The 27,500-nt window shown below is 35.2% G+C and overlaps 1 long non-coding RNA gene across 1 annotated transcript in view; it reads right to left on the bottom strand.

Annotated features, from left to right (window-relative positions):
• LOC149137591 (uncharacterized) overlaps positions 1-12,762 on the bottom strand; it is a 149,228-nt gene extending 136,466 nt beyond the window's left edge. The window contains exon 1 of the long non-coding RNA XR_016238761.1: positions 12,588-12,762. This is a non-coding gene — a long non-coding RNA (uncharacterized LOC149137591). The remainder of the gene's footprint in view (positions 1-12,587) is intronic.
• Between the last annotated feature and the right edge of the window lie 14,738 nt (positions 12,763-27,500).

The following is a 27,500-nucleotide window of genomic DNA, read 5'->3' as shown; positions in this document are numbered from 1 at the left end:
CTTCATTCCTTTCACTCTTACGGTCTTCATACATCAAATTTTCATCTAAACCAACCCTACATCCGTTCACACCCACCTCTTACCCTTAACTGACTCTTTTCCTCGACTTCTACCCCTGTACACTGCCTAACTTAGTAGCCTCACTACACATACTATTATACAAACATCCACACACACTGTATAGCTCAGTATCCACATCACACAAAATTATGCATACATTCACACAAAATTATTCACACATTCACACAAACACACACACAGTCACATGCATATTCACTCACACACACCTTCCTACTTCCCATACACTAGCACCCAATACCTTCCAGCCCCTAATTCTCGTCACTCTTCCCCATCTCGCACATCCATGCATTCCATCACAGCACGCAATTATCACTAAAATAAACACACACTGCACACGCACAAAATACACAAAATACACAAAATACACATACAATATACAAATGCACCAACACGCATAACCACATAAAGCTTTCGCGCAATAAACATACACAATACACACACACAATAGGGTCACAAATGCACACACTAGGGTCACACACACACACACACACACACACACACACATAGGGAACAAAAATTCTCTTCATGCATGAACACACACACAAACACGCACAGATGTACACATATTACTAAAAGAAGCACATATGAATTGCTACACTCAAGCGTTTACACACATACAACACGCTTGATAGGTCACGTACGCGTACTATACACATATATACTCATTCATATACATATATACATATATACATATACACATATTATACACTTTCATATATACATACATACATACGTACACACATACATACATACATACATACATATATACATACATACATAAATACATGGAGCTCACATCACTCCACACAACACAGGCACTGGTTTACTTATACACATACATACACATGCTCCCATAAGCACACACAGGCTCACATAATTTTAAGTTCGCTCACATATTCATTTACATACGTTCGCCCTCATTTACATATTCTCACACATCATTCTTATATACTCGCACATACTTCTGCATCTCAGTTCAACGAGGTCACCGTTATTATCTTTCCTTCACTCAGTTCCGGTCATTTCACTATGTTAAACAGCTAATCCCAACACAATTTTTTCTCTCACCGATTTTTCTTTCTCTCTTCGCTTTTCCTTTCTCTCCCCGCTTTTACTTTCACTCTTCGCTTTTTCTTTCTCTCTCCCATTTTCCTTATCCTACCTCTCTGTCGAAGAGCATAGGCTCGAAACTTCAAAGACTTTTCCAATCCTCCCGGGCGTCAAACTAATACACCTGATTGTTGTTCTCTGACCTATCTTCGTTTTGTTGTTTTCTATACATTTTAAATGTAAACATTTAGTTGAACGATGTTTTTTAAACTTTATATATTATATATATGATAAATATGATATGATATATATGGATACTATATAGACATTCTAAAGTTTAGTACATCAAAAAATTCCGTTCTTTTTCATATATTTCCAAGAAAGCAAAGACTGAAATACCCTGAAGTGCTTGTTAGGTCATTGAAGAAACGTTAAATAATCTTCAATGACCTATAGTTTTGAAGTCGTCAGTTCACTAAAGTACATAAATTCTCTCTAAAATCTATCGATTACATCTGCATTTTCAGATACATTGTATAAACGAAGCGTTGTTGAAAGTCGAGATCATATTGCACCCAGCAACAAAACGTCTATTATATGAATATACAGAAACATGCTGACACATAGTTATTCTAGCGAGTTATCACGCTCATATTTGATATACAATAACATTACTGCAGGTAATACTTACGAGCAAATTTAAGCGGGGATCTGGCATAATCGTTAGCACGCTGAACAGAATCGTTACCACGCCGGGCTGAATGCTTGGCGGCATTTCGTCCGTCATTAAGTTCTGTGTTTAAATTCCGCCGAAGTCAACTTTCATGATTATCGGTTCGATAAAATAAGTAACAGTTGATCACTGGCGTCGATGTAGTCAACCATTCTACCTTAAATTGCTGCCTTGTGCTAAAATTTGAAACCAATATCTAAGAGCAAATATTATGTTGATCACATTGAAGAATTGCTGACATAATGCTATATTCTGCAGTTAAGATCTTTTATTGCACCTGTACGGCAAAGTAATATTAAATCAGTGTCTTTTACATTCGAGCACGTGATATCTACATTCAAATACGTTACTATGAAGTCTATTGCAATAGTTGAGTATTTAAAAAGATTGATGTAGCAGCATCAATAGAAATGGATAAATAAGAAGAACATCTAAAAGTCAAATGAACAATTTTGTAGCGTAGTAAACTATTTTGCTAGTAAACGAAGTCTATAGTACCCTTTTGTCCGAATTCTTATTAAATTTATCGTGAGTAAAACAATTGTGTTTTACAGATGAAAGGGGCAAACGTCACCATCAAACAAAAAATTAAATTACTCAAGAAATCTTTAAGGGATTTAATTATTTTTATTATCAAACTTATAAATAGCGTATACAAAGTGAAGATATTTTGCTTTTATCACCGAATTCAGTTTCATTTTATATAGAAATGTCTCATAAAATACTCGCTTTCTTGTCTAATTTTCTTATTTGTGTTAGCAATGTAAAGATTCCATGACAAAGGAGATTATTCATCTCGGCGTTATCTATCTTCTAGTTGTTTCTGTTTTCTTTGGTTAATTTCTCTTTCTATCAGCCAAACACCCGTTCAGCCTTGCACTGCTCTATTATTATTATTATTATTATTATTATTATTATTATTATTATTATTATTATTATTATTATTATTTCTTGTTGGCGCGAGGTAAGTTTTACAAAAGTAAGTTCTGTTTTGAGAGGACTTGAGACATAAAGCTAACAATATTTTTTACTTAAATTCCGCACATAAATAAATATTGAACCTAGTGAGAGAACATTTGAGTGCTCGCTCAACTCAACTTTCAACTTGCCAGAAATAACAATGAAATCTTACCCTAAATTTAAATAAAGGATGAATACACTGGATAGTATAGTCCTAATTACAGCAAATCCGAATATAAGACAGCATAGTAACCATACTTTCGATTACATATCTGTTAGACCAAAGCTGTCTTCGACCTAAACAACTCCGAGATTCATGATATTTGAATACGCACGCATACATATCTAAATCGGTGTCTAATTTGTTAAGAATGAATGAAAACAAATAGACGTATTTTAGTTGATGCATCAAGTTATTGCTACGTCCATGTAGTATCAATAATTTAATTAGTCGCGTAACTTGTAACTTGTACATGGTATTTAGTTGCTGTACAGTATTCAATTGCCACTATATTAATGTTATAGCTTAGGTATTCTCATTAGTAATCGGCAATGACAAATTTGACAAGTGATTTTCATTAAGACCTTTCATTTCTCAAGACAGTTTCTAATAAATATATATTTCTTCTTGGCTCATAGCTGCTAATTCTCTCACTCTACTAGGAATACACATTATAGATATGAATCCATGATGTAACTTACAATTAATAACTTTGACTAAATAATATGGAATTTTTCAATTTGTCTTCATATTGGGCTCGTTCAAATATTAGTGCTTACTAAATATTAATGTTGAAAAATCTTTGTTTCTTCAAGAAAGAAACATTAAAACAAAGGAAAAACTAAGTTTGATATCTCACGATAACTGAAAATGATACACATCGACTATAAGAGTGACTCTCAATTTGCTATATTATATCAGAACTCTCGGGTTTTTTGAATTTGTTCTTCACTGGAGATAATACGCAAAATGTTTGTAACACTTTGCATAATGTAGGAAATTATTTCTTACTAATCATAATTGCATATAACCGCATGATAGCACGATTGTGAAGAAACTAAACAATTGCATAGATTATAAAAAGCTTTAATTTATAAGTTGAAAATATGTGCAGCACGTAGATACCGCGGGCGATAGATTGAGAGCCACTGCTCTGGTGTTAAAGGTAATATTAAGCTATTCCATCACAATCTTTCATGCAATAATAATAATGATAATAATAATCCTTCCTACTAAAGGTGCAAGGCCTGAAATTTATGGGGAAGGGATTAGTTGATTTTCATCGACCCCAGTATTTCAGTGGTACTTAATTTATCGACTCCGTAAGGATGAGATGGAAGGTAGGGGCGATAGCGGCGGTCTGTGTAGAGCAGAAAACAACACATGAGTTGTTGAGGTGTCTAAGATTAAAACAATAAGAAAATGGTCCATACTGACAGCACGATAGGAAAGCTTGCTTACCAGAATATATAACAAGCCCTTATTTTAAGAAAAGGTGAAGACCGAAAATGCAGGTTTGGTGAAGAATAAGATGAAATCAATGCGCATCTTATTTCATAGTAATGCGAAATGAATATTTGAACTGTCATGACGGTATAAGCGAATACGCAATCACTACAAACTAAAACTTGTATGAACATCATCCAGAGCCAGTAATGAAAAAAGATAATAAGCCAATACTTCGGTGTTTTCCAGAGAGCAGAGTACGGAAAATTCAAGCACACTGATCCACTATCATCCTCAACAGTGGGAAAGATAAAACCTGCAAAATACCTGATATTATTATTTCATTACATTAATCTATATCGGTAAAAGAATCGGTACACTTAAGCAAATACAACATACTTACAGGCAGAGAGTGTGAAAAAATTTACTCTAAAACGGAAAGAGTCCCGCTCATCAAAGGAGCATTAGGTATAATAAGAAAAGGTTATATAAAATATCTTAGTAATATTCCAATGACAGTCAAAAATAGTATTTACCAACAATGCACACATACTGCGTAGAGCCCAAATGGTCACATTTACATTTTTGTCTCCAAAATACTAGGGCACACGAGTATGTGCAAAGATATTCTTAACAATTTCAGTCTTTGTTTTGGATGAATTCTAAAAGAGCAGAGGGTACCAAAAACCTTCTATCATTTAATCGAGTGGACATCTCCCGCTATTTCCTGTCGTGCTTTTTTCAACTGCAGTTTTGACAGTAACTGGGATGCACAGTCATCTGTTTAAGCACAATCACATTTATTTCTCTTTCTTCTTTCTTGGCTAAGATCCTATAGCAAAGAATACTGCCTGGTTTCGTATGATTAGCCGAGCTAACTTATCATTCTTGGACATTTGCAAAATTAAAAACTATATTTCTGTGACAACAGATGTAAGAATTAACTTCCATAAGAACTCTGATTTATACATCGTCTAACGGAGTACCACAAAGAAACCGGAATTTTGCAATATTATTTTATTCACTTTGTTTTATATGTTTACACTTATATGACCTTCAAGGTATTCTCTATTTGAAGCAATGCATCGGTCCAGACGTGTTTTCCACTGTTCGAAGCAGTTCTGCAACTATTGCGAAGTGACGTCTTTTAACGCCTGCGTCGTGTTTTTCTTCACCTCTTCAACATCTGCAAAAACATTTTCCTTTAAGGACTTTTTTTTCATTAAGGAGAACAAAAAATGTCGCAGGAAGCAAGATCGGACGAATGAGGAGGGTGGGTATGCGGTGTCATGCCATTTTTAGTCAAAAGCTGTCTCTTCAGAACTGCCAAGTAAAATGTCTGGTTAAAAGCTGGACCAGGAGAAACTAATTCTGTGTCGGCAATTCTGTTCGCATCGAGGAAACAAATCAGCAACGTCTTAACATTGGGCTTCACTTGAATTGATTGGGGGTGGGGGCGTGGTGAAATTGAATGGTTCCATTGATTTGATTGCTGCTTCGCTTCTGGGTCGTAGCTTTAGCACCAGCTTTCGTCACCAGTGATGGCATTTGAATAAAGGTCCGGATCAACTTCCAGCTGGCCTTTCAGTTCACGACACGCATTCAATCGTGACTGTTGTTGGTCTTCCTTGTGCAAGCGATGCATAAATTTTGCTACAACTCTTTCCAATCGCAATTTCTCGCTCAAAATTTGTTGGCAGGAGTTCCAGGACACACCCATGAAATTTCGTGCTGTTTTTTTTTTATTCGTTCGGGAGGTCGACGGTCACCCTGAACAAGGCTGGTTCTCAAGCGACAAGTGAACATTTCTAAAGCGTGAAAACTACTTGTAAACCTGTGTTTTTTGCGCATGGCAGCGGCCTTGTAAACTGTTTGAAGCATAACAACTGTTTCGGCCACCGTTTTCCCCAATAGAAAGCAAAATTTCATGGAAGCACGCTGTCACTTCGTTTAAGACATAGCAACATTCGACGAACAGGGGAGAAGCACTGCAAATGAAAGCCGCACCACGTGATAGCACGGTATGAAGACCCGACGCCAGTCGGCAGACTGCTGTCCCAGGGTCGCATCAAGTGGCTTTCAGCGGCGGAAGCCTGAATTACAATGGGCTTGTCACACAGAGAACGTTTCCGGTTATTTTGGGTACCCCCTCGTATATTAATTTGTGGACGACTGTTCCATTTTTGTTTTCTTTGGGTTTTTATATGTTGATACAGTTGTCGTTCAAAATATGTGTTAAAATATTTGAGACCATTTCATTTTCTATCAAACATTCCTCTACACAATCATTATTTTTTATTCTTAAATTATTTATTTATTCCGTCGTATGATTTTTTGTTTTGTATGTTCATTTGTTTTGCGCGCTAGTTCAGTAACGACACGTATTATATATTTTTACGTAGTATGGGATATTTTGAACGATAAGAGTATCAACATTTAAAAAAAAAAACAAAGAATGGAACAGCCACTCTCAAATTAATATACGAGGGGTACCCAAAAGGATATAAAATATAAAATCTCTAAACATATCCCGTTGTTGTCTATCGCCACGTATCGGGAACAAAATTTACAGGTAACAATTCGGGAAGTATTCCAAACAACATTGTAGTTTTAGTTTGAAGTAGAATTGAGAGTCTAGGCGAAGAGAAAGACATGTGTAAAAGAAACACCAACGGCGACGATAAAAAATACTATAGGCACAAGGTTCCAGTGATCTATAGATACTTATTTTATCGACCCTGAAAGGACAAAGCTAACCTCGGCCACAATTTGAACGTAAAGCCAAAAATGCCGCTGAGCATTTTGTCCGTCGCGCTAACAGTCCTGTCAGCTCGCTAACTTAATAATAATAATAATAATGATGATGATGATGATGATGATGATGATGATGATGATGATGATGATAACTAGCTGAACTACGTGAAAACTTCAAGGAAAATATAAAAATGTAGGCATCTGTAAATTGTGTGCTGAGAAATGTTTCTATATTGTGACAGTTAAAGGCAGCGAGCTGGCAGAATCGTTAGCACGCTGGGCAAAATGCTTAGCGGTATTTCGTCTGTCTTTACGTTCTGAGTTCAAATTCTGCCGAGGTGGACTTTGCTTTCATCTTTTCGGGGTCGATAAATTAAGCACCTGATGTGTACTGTGGTCGATCTAATAGACTGCCCGCCCCCCGCCAACATTTCATGTCTTGTGCCTATATTAGGAAAGTATATTGCGACAGAATATAGAAAGAAGTATAAAACTAATAACTATATAATCCAACCAAAATATTTCAGTTACACAAACTTAAACAGAATTACTATTTAGCCTTAAAATACATCGTACATATTCAGAGAAACCTCTTGGTTTAGTGGTACGGAACGTTTTTCTCGTATTCCTTTATTCTTTTACTCGCTTCAGTCATTTGACGGTGGCCATGCTGGAGCACCACCCTTTAGTCGAAGCAATTGCCCCCTGGACTTATTCCCTGTAAGCCTGGTGCGTATTCTATCAGTCTCTTCAGCTGAACAGCTAAGTTACAGAGACGCAAACATACCAACATAGGTTGTCAAGCAATGGTGGGGGGACAAACACAGACACAACCACACACACACACATAAATACATACACATATATATCTATGTATATATATATATATATATATATATATATATATATATATATATATATCGTAACATATAATTGCTAACCATATGTGACGTCCTATACAAGACAGTGCTACTGACGTGTATAGCTCCAGAAAGACATCTCTTCCACCTTCCTGACGACACATATTCTGTGTCCATTTAATATTTGCTAGGAGAGGACATCGCTCCCGTCTCAGTATATAGGATACGATAATTACATTGTAGGAAAGTAAAAAGTAAAAGCAAAAAATAGAATTGATATTTTTGATTTTGTTCGGTTCTATGAATTTTTTTTTTAAATGCTTTCGTTAATTGCCTGATTCAAGTAAAAAGAAATTGGAAAAATCCTGAGCAAAACTGACAAATTCTAATTGAACAAAAAATATAGAAAGAGAAAGTTGCGTTTATTTCCACCACGCGACGCTTATCGCACGCACAAACATACACACACACAAACACACATACATTCATATGTGTCTGTGTCTTTTAGCTTTTGCTTACTGATACACATCAACAAATGAGCCAATTGAACAACTCTATGTGGTTGTTCAACTTCCTAGAAATAACAGCCAGATCTCTCCCAAACTATGCTCTTGTTAGTATTAAGGGAAAGGGAAAAAACAGAATTAATATTTTTGATTTTGTTCGGCTCTATGAATTTAATTTTTTTTTAAGTGCTTTCGTCCATTACTTGATACAAGAAAAAAGAAATTGGAAAAGTCCCAACCAAACCAAGAAACTGTAAATTTAAAAAAAGGAAGAAAAGGTTGTATCCGAAAGCCAAAAGACACTTTTAAACTGAGGTGCAATTTTATAATTAAAACAAATTCAAAATTTTAATTTCCGAATATAAGACTTAACTTGTTATTTGGTGTATGGCCGAATTCAAATGGGTAGAAGACCTAGAACTTCCTCTCTCCCTTGCTCGATCCATGCCTCAAATTTAAGTATCTTAATTTTCTAACAAATTTTAATGATACGTTGGTGGCCCAGTAAGCATGGTCGTTGAAAAGTAATTTATAGGTGGTGGTTTCAAATCTCTTACAAGAGTTCTAGGTATGCTTTTTTATTTAAGCAACAAAATTTCTTAAGCATGACACACGCATCAGGTACGTACAAAGAAATTGGCGTATTAATATTATTAATGATGACGATAATAATAATAATGATAATGATTTCATTTATTTGCCACAAGGGCATGATGATGAAAGTTAAAATACCCGGTAGAGCTCCTACAGAAAGTTTGTCTCTTAGGGGCAGCAAGGATCATCGGGGGGTTTCTAAAGTTAGTAACCCGCTACCTGCAATCCTACCAGGAATAAGACCGAATCTGAGCCAAACCACAAGAAGAAGAAGAAGAAGAAGATGATGATGATGATGATGATGATTAATAAGAAGACTCGTCTCCTTCTAAACCATAGTAATGGGAGGAGCCAACCTAACATCATATTCAAATGAGGTGACTTCCACTCCTCATTACTCTTGTGTATAAACAATGTGTTTTATACGGACGATCTGAAACTGTTTACTAGAAATGATGAAGAGGTAGTAGGGCTTTTAACAATTATTAAAGGGTTCAGCAATTGCAACTGGTTGGATTCTGGCTTTGATAAGTCTGCTAAAGCAGCTTTTGTAACAGGCAAGTTCAGGCAAGCAGCTCCCATTAAATTAAATACCGAATTTACCATCAAGGAACTTGACCCACAAGAAAATTACAGATACCTAGTGATAAATGAAGATGTTATACAACATGCTACTGTGAAGAAATAAATAAAAAAGGAATATTACAGGAGAGTAAGACTCATACTAAACACTGAACTCAACTCTAAAATTCGCATCGAAGACATTAACACCCTGGCACTTTCAGTAGTCCAATATAGTTTTAACATCATTAACTAGAATCTTACAGAGTTCCAATGCCTGGACAGGAAGATAAGAAAACTACTAACATCTAAGAACAGGCACTACTCAAAAGTAGACGTTGATCACCTGTACCTACCTACAAGTAATTGAGGAAGAGGAATGATGCAGTTAGGACTGTGCTATAAGACTTCCACAATAGTAATGAACATGTACTTATCTAGTACAGAGAATTGGACGCTGCGGCTTGTATGCAAAGATGAAAGCAGAAAAATATCACATTCTATTTCAACGAGCTAAAGGACACGGACAGGAAGTCAAGAAATCCCCTAATGATGCATGGAACCCATCATACATATGCAGACACTGATCGCCTACACACGAAGAGAACAAATGGAGGCAGAGGACTGTTAAGTGTGGAAGACTACGTGCGTATCGAACAGGAGAGCTTAATGAGACATCTAGCCAGAGTTAGGAAACCTTGCTAGGAACGAGAGAATATTGAACGCATAGAGAGTATTGAAAGCATAGAGAGTATTGAAAGCATAGAGTATTGAAAGCATTGAAAAAAGGGAAAACAAAGGAAGAAGTATAAAAATGACATGAAGAAGAATTACACAAGAAGGGACTACACAACCAATTCCATATAGCCACAACAGAAGTTGCTTGAAAAAGTAGGTGGGACTGGGTGATGAAAAGAACACTAGAAAAAGAGATCTAGCTTTGGCTACGAATTGGAGGGTCAACCTTAGGAAGAAGCAAGTGTCTCTCCTGTGCCGCATCGGCAATCGAGTGGATGAAACCATTGCCCATATCACGAATGAATGCATAAGACTTGCCTTACCGAAAAACACTACAAGTTGTGACGACACGATCAAGTAGCGAAAGTGCTACATGGTAACCTGTGCGAAAAGAGGGGGGCTACAGAGAGAGGCAAGATGTGGTATAAGTACAAACGGCAGAGAGTGGCGTAGTCGGAGATTATTAAAATCCTCTAGGATTTTCCAATCCAAACAGATCAGATGCTAGAGCATAACAAACATGTCCTAGTGGTAGTGGACAAGGTGCACCACATATGTTGGTTGCATGCCCCTTTGACCCACGAATAGTCAAGAAGGAAGACGAAAACATAGATAAATACAGTCCTCTTAAATACGAAATAGCCCGGCTATGGAAAATGAAGAGAAAATGAAGATAGTGCCAATTATTGTTGCATTTTGGGGAACAGTATCAGAAGGCATCATGGGGAATATAAAGGAAACTGGAATAGAGTGCCCAGTAGAACTGTTACAAAATGTTTGCCTCCTTGGCACGGCTAAAATAATCTGGAAAGTATCAGATAGCTAAAAAGAATGGATAGCAAGGTACCGTAGGCCGCAGGTAGCAAGCGCGCTACGCATGTAAAACTCCAGGAGCTCCAACAAAACCTGTGATAAATAAAATAATAATAATAATAATAATAATAATAATAATAATAATAATAATAATAATAATAATAATAATAATAATAAAGCAACCATACTCTGGGATATGCCAATACACACAGATAGAGAAATTAAGGCAAATAGGCCAGATATAGTTGTCAAAGATCATGAAGAAAAAAAATGCTTTCTAATTGATGTATCAATACCAGCAGGTGACAACGTTTCTCTAAAAGAAATGGAAAAACTTTCAAAATACAAAGACCTGGAAATAGAGATAACTCGAATGTGGAATCTAAAAACAGAAACAATTCCTATCATAGTAGGTGCCTTAGGTATAATAAAAAAATATTCAGACAAATACATAACAAAAACACCAGGACTTACAAATATATATAACATACAGAAAATTGCACTACTGGGTACTGCACACATTCTACGCAAAACACTTTCAATACAGTAAACATAAGAGCACCACAGCAAACCACAGCACATACCCAAGGCGCACAGAGCTGCGCTCGGTAGTGAAGTGAAAGCACGTTATAAAAATAAAACTACTGAACAATAATAATAATAATAATAATAATAATAATAATAATAATAATAATAATAATAATAATAATAATAATAATAATAATAATAATAATCTTAATATTAAAACTGAAAGCATGGAAATGATAGTGATCTGCGTTAGCAATAATTAGACCATGGAGTACGGATATGTATGCGTGCCGCTGGATGGTATTTTTATTCGTATGATATTTGCTATTACACGGTTAGATTTCTTATAAGCTTTGCTTAACTTTATATAAATTTCCAGGAGGTTCTACATTGTTAAGTATTAATAAGATCTATTCAATCACCTAGATGCTTATTACTATTATGATGCTTTTCACGTTGTGATAGATGGGCGGAAAATTATATATTATGTATTTGAAAACGTACAACTACCACATAGCAATACAGTTAATATATTTCAAGCACCATTGATAATTCTACTTTATTTGGTATAAGACCAATTTTATAAGGAGCGGCATTTATATATTGTTATGACTAAGCAATTATTTGTTTTGTATTTAGACATTATGCTCAGTCTTAACAGCAACTGAACTCAAAACGCAGTGATGCATTTGATAAAGCTAAGTCGAAAGCTTTGTCGATTTTTGCTCAAAACTTTTCCAACAGCCAACAGAATACTAGATGTAAGACAACAAAGTGAAACGAAAAATATTACATATAAAAGTGCCTTACAGTACTAAAAGAATTGAGACTTATTGAAATGATAAAGGGTGTACACAAACAATTTTACGCAAAAACACACGAGGGATGTTCAAATAGATACGTTACAATGATGAAGACTAAGTACAAATACAATTTAACACGACGTGGTGGTATTCACTTACTTAACATAAATGTTGTTGCTGTTCTTCTTCCTCTCTGTCAATTGATATTTATATTTTTCCCTTCGTCCTCAAGTTGAACATAGGACATTTTTCCATATCACCCCCAAAGGAAACATGAGAAGAAAATCATCGCTAAAAATGCTTAAACCGTGGTTTGCACCAAATCCAACTGACAGCAAGACTAGTTTAATAGTTGTCGTCGGAAATGAGCAACATGATATTAGATACGCACATGCGTGCTAAATTGGAAACTTTGAAAGCAGTAATGACGCCATGTCGACTTCGGTCTTCATTTGAAAGGTCACGCCAACAATAGCCGAAAGAAAATGACGAAGAGAATAAAAACACGCATATATATATACACACATGTACATATATATGTAAATTATATAGATATGTATGAATATATATATATATATATGTATGTATGTACGCGCGTAAATATGTAAGCATGTATGTATATATGTATGTATATATACATGCATATTTATACATTTACTTATATACCTCTGTGTGTAAGTCTGTGTGTGTGTGCGTGCGTGTGTGTGCATGTATATATGTATATATGTATGTATATGGCCACAAACCTGGTCGCTAACATAATTCCATTATCTCTTATAATATCTGTTTAGAGAGACAGACGTAGAGAGAGAGAGAGATACGTACATATATACATACATGCATATATATATATGTACATATATATATATATATATATATATATTTATATATATATATATATATGTATGTATATATATATATATATATATATATATATATATATATATATATATATATATATATATATATATATATATATATATATATATATATATATATATATATATATATATATATATATGTATGTATGTATGTATATACATATGTCTTTCAGTTTCCGACTACCAAATCCACTCACATGGCTTCGGTCGGCCCGAGGCTATAATAGAAGACACTTGCACAAGGTGCCACGCAGTAGTACTGAACACGGAATTATCTGGTTGGTAAGCAAGCTACTTACCACACAGGCACTCCTGCATACATATACATACATACACACACGCACACATATATATAAATGCATACATACATATATATATATATTTATATGTATATACATACACACATTATTTTTAATGTGTGTGTGTGTGTGTGTGTGTGTGTGTGTGTGTGTGTGTATGAACCCACATATATACATACAGAGAGAGAGAGTGAGAAAGAGAGAGTGAGTGTGGTAGTGAAGCTATGTTAGTGACCAAGTTCATATATATAGACATATTTACAGCGTATTTAAAGGTATGTAAAAATATTTACCCGTAGGTATTATTAGATATATTTATGTTCGTATGCATGCCTCTATTTAGATTTTTTGATAGAAAACATATTGCAAACTCTATTTGAGAAGAAAAAAACTTTTTTACAATTGTGCAGTTTTTCAACAACTTATAATAACATACAGTAAGTGTTTGTATAAACTAATCAATAATACATACATACATACATATATATATATATATATATATATATATATATATATATATATATATATATATATATATATATATATATATATATATATATAAAATAGATAACATATATATATATATGAATGTAATGTTGTTTACAAATTTCTGACTTGACATGGGCAGAACCAGCAATTCGTATATTAGATGTTACAAAAAAGTATTTAAAAATCAAAGATGTATGGTAGTTAGGAATTCTTAAAGGTGATTCTACATTCACAGTGTGAACTCTTGTGTCATCAATGCATTATCTCTCGGTAGTTTTTGTGAACTTTTGAATGTCAGTGGTGCGCATCATTACTTGTATTTTTTACTGACATCTCTGCACTTTCACTATTTAGGAGGTGTGTCATGTGTTACAAGCAACGTGGTTTTCTTTGGCATTGAAAATTATTGCTCTTCGAGTCATAAAATATGTGTAATTATTTCTCTATAAATATAATTTACAACGGGCTACATGAAGTTATGTAGCCAGATATGATATATGAAGATTCGTGTTAACCAGAAATTTCTTTACTACAAAAAAGTGGCCAGTTACCACTATGTTCAATTCCCGGTTATTTAATATACATTGCTGTTGTTGCAGTTGCTGTTGTTGTTGTTGTCGTTGCTGTTGCTAACTGTTATTGCTTAGTTTCTGATTGGCCCTACTTAAGAAGATCTATGGTCAACAAAATTCTAGCAATAAAAATATTTTGTATTTTCTCAGCTATCATGTATCGTAAACACGATAATACAATGACATTTTACAATAGAGCCAGGAGTCTATATTTTCAGGGATATTTGGAGGTTGTTGGTAATCAGCTGTCCTAGTAGACTTTTATTTGTCGGCTGTAATATAATTCTCATTAACTATCAACGGTAAAATACGCCTTATAATTAGGCAATTGAATATATTTGTACTTCATAAGAATAATCAAGTAACTACAGAAGTACCTCCATTTTCGAACATCTCTGATCACGAATAAATCGTGCTTTATATATATATATATATATATATATATATATATATATATGTGTGTGTGTGTGTGTGTGTGTGTGTGTGTGTGTGTGTGTGTGTGTGTGTGTGTGTGTATGTGTTTATGTATGTATGTATGTATGTATCGCACGATTTATTCCTGATCAGAGCTGTTCGAAAACCGAGGTACTACTGCATATTGTTTCTTGTAGTTACTTCAGTTGCCAGCATTAACATCGTAAGTTATATTGCGGAAGTGACTATCAGTATTTTATACAGAAGAGGGTATGTGGTAACCACGTGATTCCGGGTTCAGTCCCACTGCGTGGAACCTTTAGGAACGTATCTTCTACTATAGTCTCGGGCTGACCAAAGCCTTGTGGGTGGATTTGGTGGACGGAAACTGAAAAAAGCCCGTCGTATATATATATATATATATATATATATATATATAAGCCACGGTGGGGGGATAAACACAGACTCACAAACATATATATATATATATATATATATATATATATATATATATATATATATATATATATATATATATATATATATATATATATATATATATATATATATATATATATATATATATATGTGTGTGTGTGTGTGTGTGTGTGTGTGTGTGTGTGTGCGTGTGTGTGTGGGGGGGTGTATGTTTGTGAGTCTGTGTTTCTCCTCCCACCGTCGTTTGACAACCGATGTTGGTGTGTTTACGTCCGCGTAACATAGCGGTTGAGTAAAAGAGAACGATACAATAATTACTAGGCTGAGAAGGAATAAGTCTTGGGGTCGATTAGTTCGAATAACGGCGGTCCTCCAGCATGGCCGCAGTCAAATGACTGAAAGAAGTAAAAGAAAACAAAAGAATACACGTTAGCACAGAAATTATTGGTGAACGGAACGATTACTTTTTAAACCACAGGCAAAAAGCAGGCAGTTCATGTTCATGGTTGCAACTGCACCAAAACAGGAAATGCCTTAGTTTCAGAAACCTACCATTTGTGACATAGTATGTTTGACACTGTATGAGTATATAAGTGTACGTATATGTATTTGTGTGTATGTGTGTGTATATGTGCATGTGTAAGGGAGTGTACAATATCCGTTTTTTTATGCACAACACAGCGTAAATAAGAAAAGCAAAATTTAAGTTAGCACAAAAAACAATATTATGAGTTAGATAAGGGTTTAAGCAGTTTTTTTTATGTATTGTTGGTCGGCGGGAGAAACATTTGAGTCCCTTGGCGGATTGCTACATGGTTAGTTGATTACTTCAGAATAAATATGCTTATATTCTTTTTTCTTCTTTGTTTAGTACAATGAAGATTATATGTGTGTCTACATGTATGTGTTCGTGTGTGTGTGTGTGTGTGTGTGTGTGTATGTGTGTGTGTGTGTGTGTGTGTGTGTGTGTGTGTGTGTGTGTGTGTGTGTGTACGCGCGTGCGTATTTGTAAACATGTATATATGCCAAACTACTTTTCGTGCTACCGGTAACAGGTAACCCGGTACAACCTGCCGCATGCTCGGTTAGTCGGCGACTGAACCGGCATTCCTACTATCCCTGCTTCCTAAAGATAGTAGTTCTTGCCGGATACATTCAGGACTAAATTCATTACCTGTCAAAGACCGCAGAATAGTGTGGTAGAAGTGATAATATTGTTTTGTGTCTTGGTAAGATATTGTAAGCTACGAATTTTTTACATTTTCTCGATTTCTTGTAATTCAGACCGTCTCGTGGTCCCATCAACCAAAATGGAAAAGGCGTTGCCCCAGAGGATGGGGAGAGCGATGCACTGGAACAGTCACGGAGTTCGTACTTGTGGACAGCCATCACTACTGCAATAGCGGTGAGCAGATTTGTGGACCAGAGGCCAAGAACGCCAGAAGCCCGATCATAAACCTGCCAGAGAGCGACTGATACCATGACAGTTTGCTTTTCTCAGTTTGACAAGCAGCGGTGCCTGGGCTGGCAGCTGAAGACACCAAATTATCGTTGGTGAAGGCGTCACAGCATGAGTCATCCCAGATAATGGGCCTACCGTCACTGAACGGGAAATTTGTCATACCAGGAGGCCTTTTATCGTCCCTTCCATCTAACCCTCGACCTGGGAAGGGAAATCTGCCGCATCCAGGCCATGCTTTATGATTTCGTTAACGGCGTCATAGCCAGCCAGCACTATAATGGCATGACGTTGGGTGGATCCAAAAGAATTCACAGTAGGTCCTTAGCGGCATTTGTGGAGATCACGAACCTGGAGGCAAACCTTGAGGGAAACACCGATCCGCAGACAGTTGCTTTCAAGCTGAATGCTAGTTGCGGTTGATGGCAGCACATTGAGGCAGGTTTTGATGTAAGCCTCAACGCTTGAGCAGAAACATGCCGGACAGTACTGGTCATGACGGCGCATTAACTCGTCTGAGATCATGCTACATTCGATGCCATCTCATTTCTTTTGAAAGGGGCTGGACGTCCACAGAGGGGATAGGGAAATGACGTCAGTAGGACACGGGTCAAGCTGAATCCAGGTCGCGTAGTCTGCCTCACGCCCCTCGATCACAGTAGGTAAAGTTGTGTTGTGGGAAACCCTACGAACTCAATAGGATCGACGAACATTCAACAACTGAGTTAAGAGACCAATAATCTTTAGACATCTCTCGAGAAGAACAACGTTCGGAAATACCACCTACCTCATTGCGAAGGCAGAGACCCTCCTCTTGTTTGTTGCTGGAAAATTTTTCTTTGTAGGTGACAGCTTTCGAGTTGCTGTGCAATCTATTACCCACTGCAAATTTCAGCTCGGGTTACTGCCAGTCATTGTCCTTAACATCTAGGACGGGATAATTTATGAGTTATGTTCATATTTGTCTACGAGTTGACAACCTTCGTGTATGTATGTTATCAATCAGTTTCATTTCTGTATTTCTTGTCAATAGAGAAAGAGCCGGACTCTAACATAGATTCAAGGCTCCTTCATTGGAACTTTTATCAACATCATCTAGGTATTTGTGCATATGTGTGTATGTGTGCAGTATTTGGTGTTAGTGTATGCGCAGATTTGTATGCTTGTTTTATGGATGCGTTTTATGTATGTATGTATGTATGTACGTATGCATGTATGTTTGTATGTTTGTATGTATGTATGTATGTATGTATGTATGCATGTATGTATGTGTGTACGTATGTATGTATTCTCATGCATAGAGTTGCATATCTAGACACGCTCATATATATGTAAATGATAAACATCTGGAAAGTTTTACAGATTTTTACACTTCCAGTGATGGTTGAATCTGTAGTCTTCGAATTAGCTTTCCCCTTTCTGGTTTTGCTCAAGATTAGTATTTAGACAGTGTGTTACATATCCCAGGGCCCCGATAATTAAAGATATAAGCCTTTATTTGTAATCTGGATAGACTAACTGCAGATTTCTCAATAGTTCAGCATAGGTGTTATCTTTTTCTCTATACTTCAGCTTTATGTTAACATCCGCTGGGCAGCTAGTTTCCGCAACTGTGCACAGTTTTTCTTCTCTGTCTCAAATCATTATATCAGGTCTGTTGTGTTTACATTTTATTGAGGTCTTCAATGGTACATTCCACCAGTATTCCTTTCTATTATGAGTGGTTATGGCTTCTACCATATAGTGGGTTCTTATTTCTTTGTCCTCAGAATTATCGTTCCGACGGATTTCATTTTAGAGCGTCCTAGCTACAACGTCATGTCTCATCGGTAGATAAAACCGCGATAACATTTTTGGACAACTGCTTATGTTGTGGCTGACATCTTCAGTGAGAACTCCACAAAGTCTGCATCGGTTGTCACATTTTACGATTTTATCTGCATCTCTATCCCTTTTGTGGTATCAGATATTTGGTTGATATTTCCTCTTTCTGGATTGCAAACGCATACCTTTCAAACTGCTTTGATGATCGATGTTACTATCATCATGAAGCTTTCTACTAACATATTCATGCATAGTCTTTTGCTCATATTAGCTCACTCTTTCATCTGATATGTTGCGGTAGAGTCGTGCAACTTCTTTGGGCATGTATTCTAGGTTATCGGGCAAAGAGTGTTGCTCAAGGTGCTGCTTTCCAAGTCTTATGATGTTATCAGCTTCATGTATGCAAACTTGGGGAAGGGATGCACTTCGACACTTGGTGGTTAAAAGCTGTTGCCGAAATGATATGATGCGACAATTAAAGGTATTTTGGATCGATGTTATAACTCTTCCGTCTTTTTTCGTTTTAGGTAGAGGCGGTCTACATCACTGTTTATGTGGAAATTATGTGAGCGTGTTAGTATTTTTCGGGTTTTCACATCAATGGCTTGGATCTCATCAACCGTCAATTCAAGCAGCCCAAATGTTAGTATGAGTACTAGCACTGCAAAGACATTGTGGTCCAATGTTTTTTAGAATCCAGGGAGTTTTGAGGTCCAAATTTTACTTTATTCGGTGCCTATATATATACATACACACACACACACGCAATCAAACACATACAGACACACACACACACCTACAATCATACACACACCTACAAACACACACACACCTACAAACACACACACACACACACACACACACACACACACACACACACACACACACACATATATATGTATATATATATATATATATATATATATTCAATAACGAATTAAAGGCAGTGCTAGTGTTGTCGACCACAGATCCTTAATGTATGTGCTTTGGTTTCTCGCCGGTTCGCCCGGGAGTTGACTCCTTCCATTCTCTGGTTGCTAAAATCCTAACCAATTTTGTCACTTATCAACTTCACGCGCGTGAATCGAACCGGAGACGAACTAGATTGTTACTCTTTGGTTATGTATAGATAGTGTAAAAGCGATTTACTGGTATCTTTCACTCCTGAATGGGATCGGAGTTTAGGTACCTCGCACTTTCATGTGTTTTAACAATGAAAGAGTCGTCCCCTGGGCATTGAAGTGCGGCCGATAATGTATATATTATATATCTATATATTTATACGTGTGTTTGTCTGTGTGTGTGTACGCGAGCGTATGTGCCAATGTGTGTTTCGCTCGTTTCATATTCAAGTACAAAGGTGCGTAACCGAAATTCTTTGGATAGTGACCATTATTAATCTATCTATCAATCTATCTATCTATGTGTCTGTGTATCTGTCTTTCTGTCTGTCTATCTATCTATCGATCTATATATATATATATATATATATATATATATATATATATATATATATATATGTATATATTTGCTTGTCTATTTGTCTGTCTGTCTATCTATCTTTCGATAGATAGACAAATAAACAGGGAAATAGATAGATAGATAGATAGATAGATAGATAGATAGATAGATAGATAGACAGATAGATAGATAGATAGGTAGGTAGATAGATAATGGTCAATATCCAAAGAATTTTGGTTGTGCACCTTTGTATTTGAATATGCAACGAGCGAAACACACACATTCGCACATCCGCACATTCTCTGACGCACACACACACGCATATCATATGTATAAATACATTCACTTACACAACTACAATCGGATACACATACATCTATATCAGAGCTTTTGTATTTACGCTGACGTATGTTTGTGTATAATTGTGTATATTATTATTGAGTGCGTACATATGGGTCTTTGAAGCCGAGAAGACTAGAGTGCTTCAGATAAAAGCTATTTTATGTACTTAACGTTGTATTAATAGTTCATCACTTGATGGATTATTGCTTTATTTCGTTTTTCTGCTTTTAGTATTTAAAAGAAATAAAGCTACTTGCCTTGTGTAACCATCCATGAAAAGGTTTGCATTTATATTTCTGTAGAAATGTCTTACCTTTCCTTATGCTTCTATATAAGTGCATTTATAAACATCTAGAGAGATATGCTGCACGTATGCCTAAGCTTCGGTTTGCAATTGTGTTTGCATTTAAGCATATGTAATAGGAATGTATTAGATGCGTATGCGAGTGTGTGTGTGTGTGTGTGTGTGTGTGTGTGTGTGTGTGTGTGCGTGTGAGTGAGTGTCTGTGTATATGTACATGTGTAAGTGTGGATTTAATGGTTATCTGTGTATGAATGGATTGGTGAATATGTATATGAAAGATTGGAGGCATACATGGATGTCGCACCATCAAACACGCATAATCACGCACACACATACATACACACATAAAAATACGCACGCACACACATACGCACACACACACATGCAGATAGAGTGCACAAGCCACACACGTGCATAGACAAACAGGCTGATACAAATAGATAGATACATAGATAGATTAATAGGCAGACAGACAGACAGACAGACAGACAGATAGATAGATAGATAGATAGATAGATAGACAGACAGACAGACAGACAGATAGGGCTACCATTATATATGCATGTGTGTATATATATATGTGTGTGTGTGTGTGTGTGTGTGTGTGTGTGTGTATCTTCTCTTCCAATCGTTAAAAATGCATACAATAAAAGCCCTAATACTGACAGACAGACAGACAGACAGATAGACAGACAGACAGATAGATAGATAGAGAGAGAGACAGGTAGATAGATAGATAGATAGATAGATAGATAGATAGATAGATAGATAGATAGATAGATAGATGGATGGATAGATAGATAGATATTGGTTGTTATAGAATTTCTTCTAGAGATTTGACCTTTTTCTGAAGATTTTTAATGCTCGACTTTTGTGGAGAAATGTCAAACTATACATCGCAGTCTTTTCATTCCTTACATTGACGATTTTTTCAGAACGGATCTCTAATACACGAACGTCTGGATTTAATTGTTTATTTTGATAATAATACTCAGTAAAGCATTGAAGTTGGTAAATGTCATTGTCAGGTAGTATATCTATAGAGAGCTGGGACGTAAGTATCACGATTGTAAAGGCACACAAGCACATACGTGTATGTGTAATTACACACACTCACATATGAATGTGTATATAAATGTGTGTATGTGTGTGTAAGTATGCATACACACATACATACACAAACACACACGCACACACATATATATGTATGTATGTATATATATATATATATATATATATATATATATATATATCCTCATGCACATGCATATTTATGTATTTGTATGTATATATGTATACATGTGTGTACGTGTATGTATAAATGTATTTATGCACATCTGTATTATATATATATATATATATATATATATATATATATATATATATATATATATATATATATATATATATATGTACATATATATATACATACATATATATATATATATATATATATATATATATATATATATATATATATATATATATATATATATATATATATATATATATGTACATATATATATATATATATATATATATATATATATATATATATATATATATATATATATATATATATATATATATATATATATATGTACATATGTATGTATATATATATATGTATATATATATATATATATATTCTCACACACATTTCCTTGCATTTTTTTTAGTATTATATGTGTGTCTGTGCTTGAGTGTGCGCGTGCGTATCAGCATTTACATGTCTCTGTGTGTTGATGTGTGTGCATATACTCAAGCGGAATCAGAAGTGAACCATTCAGTAACTCTTTTAATTCTAACGAGACGTATAAACATGTGCTGAAGCATGTGCGCTCAAGATTGCGCTTGCTTGTGTACGTGCGTGCGTGCGTGCGCATTTGCGTACGAATGTATATGCATTCTATGCACATGAATATTTATGAATACGTTGATGTTATGATATCGTTTTATGTTTTCCTTGAAGAAAGAGCATTCTTACTGACTATATATTTTTTCCCTGCACATTTATTTTGCGTTGGTTTCCTATTGTTTTCTTACTAATGGCGTCCTTGCAATATTTAATATCTAAAGTATTACATTTTTTTACCTTGACAAATGTAATATCTGCTATATTTTATTACTGAATCTAGTGAATTCGATAAATGCGCGGAAGAATATACTTCAGAAAAAAGTCTAATACAGGTGTCCCTTACTGCCGGAAATATTGATGAATATCTCTTGTTTCGTCGTTCTCCTTTTCTTTAGTATTTATTTGTAGTAGCATATTGTAACTACATGCATTAAATAGATTAACTATTACTTAACTCTTATAAAGCAGCCTAATACAGTACTGAATGGTGTCTCTGACGTTTATACATGCCATGTTGAGGGTATTATGAACATGCAGAAAGAAATGAAATATGTGCAATGAAAAATCATCTTAATCGCCTTGCTTTTTTTCTTGTTCCTGTAAGAGATGCATTTAAAATATGCATCGAATTTCTATAATTATATCATAGACTATAACTAACTATAGACGTTCATACTTTTAACGCGGTGTTCATTTTTTTTTGTATATTTGTGTTTCTTGTTCGTTTGTTGCTGTCTAGTACTAAAGGAACTCTCATCGACCAGTCTTGTGCAAAAGAATTTCAGATGAGACTCTCCATTTTTATTTTTCCAAAAGCATAATGTATCAGAGACTACATTATCCAATATGTCTTTTGTTTTCGAAATGTGATTGTTATTACAATTCACAACAACAGGCTTTAAATAGTCTAACATAATTTTCCTATTGTAATACGGTTTAATGCAGTAATGAATAGCCTCTTTATATAGCAGTTCGAATAGATTGTAGATTGTTGCACGTTGGCTCGCTTATAGATAGCTGCATGTTTTTTTTCTTCTGTACAAGTTTCTTCAACTTTAAACATCGTCGATCTGTGCATATTATTCTTAAGTGCGCCATCTGTGTCATCTACGTAAACAACCGTAGCCATTAATAAATGTCGAGCAGCTTGCATTCTCCGTTCATTAAGAACTCATTTCTGCTTGGAACCGATTATTTGCCTGCAATGAAGTAAGAGAAAAGGAAGGTTCACTATAGAGGAACTGATACTCTTTCTCAACAGTTGCCATCTAAATTGCACCAATGACTGCAATTTCAACGACAGCACTTGGTTCTTAAAAGACGTCGGGCTTACTTTTGCACTATATTTGGTATAACCCTCTTATCAATGTTCCTATGAGCTTCAACTCCCTTTTTTCTTACAAGATGCTTATGGGACAATAACTTCAGTGAGTATTCCTCTTTTTCTTTAGTTTAAAAAAAGTAACTACCAGAAAATATTAAATTTCTCTAAGGTCTATATTCGTTGTCTCAGCTTTTTAATATCGAGTTGAGATAGGTAGGGTTTTTGTTCCTAGCAATCTATTACAAAAAGATCAAAACTAGATTGCTCTAACAAGGATGGTCTAGAAAATCATCTAATTTTAATTCTGCTGACTAACAAGATATGCTAGACTTGTCCTGCTACAACACCGTAGAGAACCGTGTTCATGCGTGACACTTATTCACTTCTAGTTCATTGACTGGCTACGAACTTTGAAACGTTCAGTTGCCAACTAACCTGGCATGCCCAGATATTGTCAGTTGTATTCCCACTTTTCTACCGATATTTCTTCTTTGTAAACAACTTTAAAGAAGCTGTTTTCTAAAACTGTCCCTTGAGAATTCAGAAGAGAAATGATATTTATCAATATTCGATGTTGAAATATTCAAATTTCAAATAACAATACAGATGTTACTTCCGTTGGCTGCCGATGATGACGATAATGTTGAAGAGGATAATGAGGAACAGGAGGAGGAGAAGGACAATGAAGATGGTTTGGAAGAAGAGGAGGAGAATGATGTTCGCTTAATTAAGTTTGGTTTCCATTCTCTAAATTTTAGACGACTACAAACTTTTGAATTTCTCGTAAAATCATCACGTATCACTAATATTTTAAATTACTAATTGCTGGAATAAAAACAAGATATTTCACCGGCAAATATGAACACAAAAATATGAAATACTTTGTCGTTTCTTTATTATTATTATTATTATTATTATTATTATTATTATTATTATTATTATTATTATTATTATTATTGCAATATTTTATTGAGCTGTAAATTTTTATACATTATATGACTATAAAAAGTTTTCATTCCAAAAATCCTTTTTTTCTTCTGTTTTAGTTGTTTTTGTACCTGTTGTTATCACTGGTAGTGATGTTGCTGTTATTCATGTTGTTCTTGTTGGAGGTATTGTTGCTGTTTATCGTCAGGTGAATTCTGATATAAACCAAACTTATGAACAAAAGACTCCCAGACATCAATATCGTGCTTTATATATTTCTTCTAGCCACGAGATATCGTGCTCTATATATCCTGGTATGTCCAACCATTTTTCAGATTGTAATCTGTGATTAGACAAGAAGTTGACTACTCGATTAGGTCTAACCTGGGGTACTCTTAAACAAAAGTAACAAAAAGAACGACAACAAATGCAGAAAGTATATATATATATATATATATATATATATATATATATATATATATATATATATATATATATATATATATATATATATATATATAGATATATAGATATATACATATATATATATATATATATATATATATATATATATATATATATATGATAACTCATGTGGCCACACGCACACGCACACATACACACGCATATATATATATATATATATATATATATATATATATATATATATATATATATATATATATATATATATATATATATATATATATATATATATAACGAGAGAAATGACCATGGTCCTGAACTTGGTATTCCTTCATTTCATCAGTTACAAATTCTTCAGTAATCGGCATCAGACGATGTCATGCAACGAATACGATACTTAAAGACACCCCAGAAGAGCACCTTGCATAAGTAATCCGAACGCTTCTTCTATAGCCGTCATCAATCTCCACAGCTCCTCAAGCGATCACACAAATGTAGTTTAATGTGATTAAGATAAAATGCCGAAACATGACCAGTAAAATTTTTATGCGAGCTTCCATATATGTTGATGTCAGCTGGATGCTTTATGGTATTTGTACTGACACCCTTGAATTTGCGTTCAAATTCTACTGATGTGTGTTTTTTTGTCTTTCATCTTTGCGGAATCGGTAAATAAAGTACCAATCCAACCAATAGATCAACGGAATAATTAGAATGTCTTACAATAATTCTTCTTGGCTTTGTGTCCTGATAATAATATTTGCGCGGGCATTGGAGCGAAGGTGTATTGCCTTTGAGTCTCACTCACTCTCTTCTTCCTTTCTCTCTCTCTCTCTCTCTCTCTCTCTCTCTCTCTCTCTCTCTCTCTCTCTCTCTCTCTCCTCCCTCTCTCTATCTCTCTCCCTCTATCTCTCTCTCTCTCACTCTCTCTCTCTCTCTCTCTCTTTCTCTCTCTCGCACTCTCACTTGAAAATCTTCGGTGATATGGTAAGCGAAACCTGAATGCAAGACCAATTAAATGAGCGTTATATACACAAACACCTTACTTTGTTTGACTGTTTACTTAATTATTCATATCTTCTATGTCTTGGGTGTGATGTGTGTGTGCGCGCGCGGGTGCGATGGTGGTGTTGTGGGTGATTGGATCAGCTTGCGCACGATAATTTTACTGTTCAGAATTCGCTTCTTGTTAAACCGCATGCCTGGAACCCTGGTACGGTCTTGAGGTGTGTGGAGCCACATCTTAGCCACTATTGTTCCTAGGTCTGTTCTGACCCGAATTAGTAGCACTCCTTAGCTCCCAGCTATGAGTAAACTAGCATGTGGTCCAATGGGAGTGAAAGAGCCGTAGTTCTCTTTAGAAAGGTATACTCAAGCGAAAAAACTGAAGCATAGTTAGTTTCTGGTAGTGTCAACCTTGGTTTTGCCACTAGATTTATAACTGATGGCACTGAATGCAGGTCCTGTACTTTGCAAAACTTCATCCGCTCAAAGCAAATGCACACAGAAAAGCCTCTAGAATTTTCGGAATGACTGCACCACTGTGTTTAAGCCTAGCCTGTGGTGCTTAAGAAATGGTCTTACTCGGTCACGAGGAGACTTCCACCATGTTTGTATGTATGTGTGTGTGTGTATGTATGCATGTATCTGTGTATATATGTATGCATGTATCTGTGTATATATGTATGCATGCATGTATGTATTATGTACGCATGTATGCATGTGTGTGTGCTGCGTGCTAACGTATTTACGTATGTATATATGTATGTATATATGTATGCATGTATGCATGCATGTATGAGTACGTATGTATGTGTGTGTGCGTGCGTGTGTACGTATGTATGTATGTATGTATGTATGTATGTATGTATGTATGTATGCATGTATGTATGTATATGTATATCATTATTCAATTGTATTTCACGATTTCTTGCCAATAGAGAAATAACCGGTTTCTAACCCAGATGGAAGGCTCCTTTATTGGATTTTCTACATCAAGAGGATATGTTTGAATGAATGTATGTATATGTGCAGTATTTGGAGTCACTGTATGT

Source organism: Octopus bimaculoides, chromosome 1 (genome assembly GCF_046866305.1).
Source record: "Octopus bimaculoides isolate indiv1 chromosome 1, ASM4686630v1, whole genome shotgun sequence".
NCBI classification, from domain to species: Eukaryota; Metazoa; Mollusca; class Cephalopoda; order Octopoda; family Octopodidae; genus Octopus; species Octopus bimaculoides.
This window is presented reverse-complemented; position numbering and strand designations above follow the sequence as displayed.